The following is a 7,205-nucleotide window of genomic DNA, read 5'->3' on the forward strand; positions in this document are numbered from 1 at the left end:
CCATTCAGAGACTACCCACTTGATAGATCCTTTGAAATTGTACCCAGCAACTGCTAGCCATGGATAAGAAAATGATGTAGCTATAAAAGAACATGTGTCAGTCAAGTTTATCCAGAGAAACAGAACTAATGAAATATTTTATCTATCTTCTATCTGTCTAATCTATCTATCTATCTATCTATCTATCTGTCTATCTATTTAAAGGAATTGGCACGTGAAGTTATGGAGGCTGAGAGGTCCCAGACCTGCCGTTGGGAAGCTGGAAACCCAGGTCAGTCAGTAGTATAACTTCCAGGTCAAGTGCAAGTCCCAAGGCAGGAGAAGACAATGTCCCAAGTTGAAGACAGGAAGAGAGCAAATTCTCCTCTGGCTAATTGACTGAGACCCACCCGCATTAGGGAGGGCAATCTGCTTCACTCAGTCTACCAACGCAAATGTTATTCTCATCCAGAGACACCCTCAGAGAAACACCCAGAACCATGTTTAGCCAAAAATCTGAACATTCTGTGATCCAATCAAGTTAACATATGCAATATTCTCTCAAAACCCCATGATGCTATTGCCCTTGGAAGCTCTATGACCCAGACTCTTCCCCACCCCTGCCGCTGAGTGATATCCCCCAGACACATAAGTCCCCTCTCCGATTCCCATCTGCTCTGGGAGTTCCCATGCCCTCTTCCCTTTCTGGGTTGCCTGCTGTCCCTGGAGGTTTTCCTGCCCAGGGGGACCTCCCTGCAAGCAACACGACCAGTAAGTCAGGTTACCAGTAAGCACAAGTAAGTGCCACCCAGTAAGGCTATTTGGGCAACACTGTCACCCTATGGTTCTGTCTCGTCCTCGAGCAGCTTAGAATCCCTCAAATTGACCAGAATATTCATTGTATCATGGAAGAACTTTTGTATAATCCTTCCTCCCCCTGTGCAAACTCTTGGGAAGAGAGTGATCACTTTGAAATCACCATGCTTTCTGCATCAAATCTGTCACCATGTTCCTTGAATTTCTTATCCCTGGCCCAAGAATCCTGAAGGGTGTGTTGGGGAGAAGCAGGCACGGTGAATCAAGTATTCTGTCTCCATCTTCTTAGCTTCTCTCAATCAAATTCATGAAGTCAAAGCTTAAACTCAAACTATGCTAAGACCTTTAGTGGCCCCCAGCACTGGGAAGGTTAACGTGTACGCCGCCTGCCCTCTATGCACATCAAAGTGAGAACAGCACTAAATCATAAAACTCAAAACTTATATGTGTGCTGAAGTTGAAAACAATTTCTAGATTTTTCTGAATTGTTTGCAAAATGCTAAATAATTTTATGGAAAATAAATGTTTTATTCAAAAAATATTTAGTTGTGGTGACTGGCTACCTCTGTAGAGCACACAATTCTTGATCTCAAGATTCTGAGTTCAAGCCCCATGTTGGGCATGAAACTTATTTTTTTTAAGACTTATTCATTTTATTTTAGAGAGAGAAAGCAGTAGGAAAGGGCAGAAGGAGAGAGAGGGAGTCTCAAGCAGACTCTACATTGAGCGCAGAGCCCAAAGCAGGGCTTAGTCTCACCACCTGAGATCACGACCTGAACCGGAACCATCGAAACCAAGAACTGGGCACTTAACCACTTAACCACTACACCACACAGGCGCCCCATGTATATATATATATATACATATATATATTTGTTGTTGTTGTTCTTTACTTGTTTTGTTTTGGGTTTGATTCCAGATTTATTAATACACTTAGCCCATGGAGAAATCCTGTACTGCTTACACTCAAGCATGGTGCAAAATATAGACTCTCTGAGGCAAGACCATGTCATTTATGCTTACCACGGTTCATGGTATGAAGAAGACACTCGGTAAATGTTTGAATTGATTTGCATAGATAAGCTAGAGGGTTATAAAGACCATTTGTAAGCCACATATTATAGAGAACTATATTTTTCTTCTAGCTGACCTCAAGAAGTTGAAATAATATAATATGGAGACTACTATATTGATTGTTGTATCCTTTTTAGCCAAAAAAATAAATAAATAATATCAGAAGGTCAAATATCAAATATCAAAAATTTCTTCTTATACAATCCATAGAAGAAATAGTTGGTAAACTGGACTTCATTAAAATGTAAACCCTCCTTTGTGAAAGGCAATGTCAAGAAAATGAGAAGTGACCCATACAGTTATGGAGAAAATATTTGCAAAAACATACATCTGATAAAGGACTATTATCCAAAGTACAAAAAGTGGCACATAAGGAATAACATGGAGGACATTAGGAGAAGGAAAGGAAAAGTGAAGGGGAAGTGAGATCGGAGGGGGAGATGAACCATGAGAGACTATGGACTCCAAGAAACAAACTGAGGGTTTTAGAGGGGAGGGGGGTGGGAGGATAGGTTAGCCCAGTGATGGGTATTAAGGAGGGCACATACGGCATGGAGCACTGGGTGTTATATTTAAACAACAAATCTTGGAACACTACACCAAAAACTAATGATGTATTGTATGGTGACTAACATAACACAATAAAAAAAATAAAAAGAACTCTTAAAACTCAACAATAAGTAAACAGAGAAGTTGGTTTAAAAATAGGCCAAAGAACTTAACAGACACCTCACTAAAGAAGATATACAGATGGCAAATAAGTATATGAAAAGATGCTCGACATCATATGTCATCAAGGAAATGCAAAATAAAACAACAATGGGATGCCGCAGCTATTAGAATGAGCCAAATCCAGAACACTGACCTCACTAAATACTGGTGGGGATGTGGAGCAACAGGAGCCCTCACTGATTGCTGGTGGCCATGCAAAACAGTACAGCCACTTTGGAAGACAATTTAGCAGTTTTTTACAGAACTAAATATACTCGTACCATACAATCCAGCAGCTGTACATCGTGGTATTTACCCAAAGGAGTTACCCAAAGGTGTTAAAAACTTAGGTACACCCCAAAATCTGCACATGGATGTAGTTTTGCTCATAATTTCCAAATCTTGGAAGCAATCAAGATGTCCTTTGGTAGGTACTTCCAGACAATAGAATGATATTCAGTGCTAAAAAGAAATGAGCTGTCAAACCATGGAAAAACATAGGTAATCTAGAATATAAATCACTAAGTGAAAGAATCCAAACTAAAAAGGCTATATGCAGTGTGATTTCAACAATACTACATTCTGGAAAAGGCAAAACTATAAGACTGTTAAAAAAAAAAAAAAAGAATTACCACCACCAACAGTGGCTGCCTGGGGTTTGGGGGAGGCAGGAATAGGCAACACACAGAGGATATTTAGGACAGTAAAAATACTCTGCATGATTCTATAATGATGGGTACATGTCATAATGCATTTGTCTAAGTCCATAGAATGTACAACACCAAAACTGAGCTACAATGTAAACTGTAGACTGATTAGGATGTGTCAATCTAGGCTCATGAGTGCTAATCAATGTACCCCATGGTAGGGGATGTTGGGAAGCCTGTGCATGTGTGAGGCAGGGGACATACAGGAAATTTCTGTACCTTCCCCTCAATTTTGTTGTGAACCTAAAACTACTCTAGCAAAATAAAGTGCTAAAAAAAATTCCTTTTTAACCAAACATTCAACATTTCTAAATTTAAAGAGTCAGATTTTTTTTAAAGCTCAGATCTCTATTTGGTAAAAGGAAGCTGCACTATTACATAACCCTTTCTGTTGCCAAACCCCAATGTAAATTAACTAACAGGTCAGAATTGTACCTTTAAAATATGTGAAACAATTTTTGGATCAGTGAAAGGACAGAAGGCAAGTGATCTCTAATCTTTCATTTGCCTTGTTATTTGGTAATTAACAAATATATTTAGAAGTGCTCTTTCCTTCAGAAAAATATTATGCTAGAGGAAGAGTTAGTATTCCTCATAAAAAGATGACAGACGGAACTTATAAAATTCTATTTACAGCATTTTCAGCAGAAAACTAAAGAATAATTTATTTGGCTTATTAAGCCCAGCCTATCTCTGAAAGCCAACAAAACTCAAAACTCTTCAGTTTTTAAATGTCAGAACCTTGTGATGAAATTTCTTGATATCTACAATCTGTCTGAGGTTATTATCTGCAGAAATGTATTTGCTTCTGCCAAATATATTATTCCCTAAAACACTGGGTGGTTGGGATTTTTTCTTCAGTGGAAGTGACACTAAAATAAGTTCTGATCTTGGGACTCCTGGAGTGGTACACCTTGGCAGGGGAGAGCAAACCAGAGATAGAGGAAGCCTTCCAAAACTCCAGTTTAGTCTCCAATCAACTCAATTCATGGTTGGATAAAGGTGATTAGATTTAACTCTATCTGCCTCACCAAAGTTTATAGTGATCCCCCTCTGGAGGAAAATAACATTATCCAGAACTTCTATACTGTCCTTAACCTGGGGCCCATGTACATCCAGATCCTTTGGGTTGTAATTAAATATAATTGATTTCTTTGTAATTCCATGCATGTTATTTTCTTCATTTAATAATATTCTTCTAAGAAGGAGTCCATAGGCTTCACTAGACTGACGAAAGGGTCCCGAAACACTTTTTTCATATAGAATGTCCAGAACTCAGCCAAAAATTACCAGGCATACAAAAGAAAAATAAGACAAAGCGTAAAAATCTATTACATTTTTATACACTAGCAACAGTTAGGAAGCATTATTAAAACAATACAAAACAAAACAAGAACCCCACCATTTATCACATCAATGATATAGATTACCTAGAAGAAAATCTAATAAAATGTTTTAATTTTATTACTCAGGAAATAATAAGACTTTGTTGAAAGTTATTAAAGAAGACCTGTAAGTGGGAACATATTTCATATTCATATGTAAAAAAATGTAATATCAGAAGGGTATTGTTCTCCCCCAAACTTATCTGTATGTTCTATATAATTCCAAACAAAATCTCAAAAGGATTTTCATGTAACCTGAAAAGATATTCTAAAATGTATGTGGATAATAAAAAAAAAATTTTAACTTTTTAAAAAAGTAATTTAATAAACAAATAAATAAGATGTATGTGGGGGCACCGGGGTGGCTCAGTCATTAAGCATCTTCCTTCAGCTCAGTTCATGATCCCAGGGTCCTGGGATCAAGTCCCACATTGGGCTCCCTGCTCAGCAGGAGGTCTGCTTCTCCCTCTCCTACCCCCCTTGCTTGTATTCCCTCTCTCACTGTCTTTCTCTATCTCTCTCTCTCTGTGTCAAATAAATAAATATAATCTTTAAATAAATAAAATGTATATGGAATATCAAACTGTTAAAATAGTTCCCCAGAAGACCAAAACAAGGATACACAGGGATGCACGTAAAAGTGATTTATTAGGAAGTGTTCCCAGGAAAAACTGGTAGTGAACTGGAGAATGTGAAGGAATCCAAAGGGGTATGGGCAATACATTAGCATCATTTCCTCTATATCATGCCTAAGTAAAATGAATAGGGCAAGGGAATTTTCCTATTAGAGATATCAAGACTTATATAAGACTATAGTAATTTAAGACATTTAAGTAATTAGGAAAAATTAAGATTTGCCAGAGATATTTTTTTTTATTTTGCTTTTTCAGTATTCCAAGATTTATTGTTTATGCACCACACCCAATGCTCCAAGTAATACGTGCTCTCCTTAATATCCACCACCAGGCTCACTCATTCCCCCCATCCCCCTCCTCTCCAAAACCTTCAGTTTGTTTCTCAGAGTCCACAGTCTCTCATACTTCATCTCCCCCTCCAATTTACCCCAATTCACTTTTCCTTTCCTTCTCCTAATGTTCTCCATGTTATTCCTTATGCTCCACAAGTAAGTGAAACTATATGATAATTGACTTTCTCTGCTTGACTTATTTCACTCAGCATAATCTCCTCCAGTCTCGTCCATGTTGATACAAAATTTGGGTATTCATCCTTTCTGATGGCTGCATAATATTCCATTGTATATTTGAACCATATCTTCTTTATCCATTCGTCTGTTGAAGGGCATCTTGGCTCTTTCCACAGTTTGGTGATTTTGACCATTGCTATTATGAACATTGGGGTACAGATAGCCCTTCTTTTCACTACATCTGTATCTTTGGGGTAAATACCCAATAGTGCAATTGCAGGGTCATAGGGTAGCTCTATTTTTAATTTTTTGAGGAATCTCCACACTTTGGAAAACACTGTTTTCCAAAGTGGCTGCATCAACTTTAGCACCAAGAACCAAAAGATACCTTGGAACAAATCTAACCAAAGAGGTAAGGGATCTGTACTCCAGAAACTACAGAACAATCATGAAAGAAATTGAAGAAGACACAAAAAGATGGGAAAACATTCCATGCTCATGGATCAGAAGAATAAACACTGTTAAAATGTCTATACTGCCCAGAGCAATCTATACTTTCAATGCCATCCCAATGAAAATTCCACTGGCATTTTTCAAAGTGCTGGAACAAACAATCCTAAAATGTGTACGGAACCAGAAAAGATCCTGAATGTCTAAGGAAATGCTAAAAAAGAAAAACAAAGCTGGGGGCATCATGCTACTTGATTTCAAGCTTTACTACAAAGCTGTGATCACCAAGACAGCATGGTCCTAGCACAAAAACAGACACATAGACCAATGGAACAGAGTAGAGAGTCCAGATATGAGCCATCAACTCTGTGGCCAAGTAATCTTTGACAAAATAGGAAAAATTATCCATTGGAAAAAAGACAGTCTCTTCAATAAATGATGCTAGGAAAATTGGACAGCTATGTGTAGAAGAAAGAAACTCAACAATTCTATTACACCATACACAAGGCTAAATTCAAAATGGATAAAAGACCTCAACGTGAGGCAGGAATCCATCAGAATCCTAGAGGAGAACATAGGCAGTAACCTCTTCGACATCAGCCACAGCAACTTCTTTCAAGATATGTCTCCAAAGGCAAAGGAAACAAAAGCGATAATGAACTTTTGGAATTTCATCAAGATCAAAAGCTTCTGCACAGCAAAGGAAACAGTCAACAAAACAAAGAGGCAACCCATAGAATGGGAGAAGATACTCGCAAATGACAGTACAGACAAAGGGCTGATATCCAAGATCTATAAAGAACTCCTCAAACTCAACGCTCGAAAAACAGATAATCACGTTAAAAAATGTGCAGAAGGGGCACCTGTGTGGCTCAGCGGGTTAAAGCCTCTGCCTTTGGCTCAGGTCATGATCCCAGGGTCCTGGGATTGAGCCCCGTG

This window comes from Enhydra lutris, unplaced genomic scaffold, assembly GCF_002288905.1.
Source record: "Enhydra lutris kenyoni isolate GAN:26980312 unplaced genomic scaffold, ASM228890v2 scaffoldscaffold62, whole genome shotgun sequence".
NCBI classification, from domain to species: Eukaryota; Metazoa; Chordata; class Mammalia; order Carnivora; family Mustelidae; genus Enhydra; species Enhydra lutris.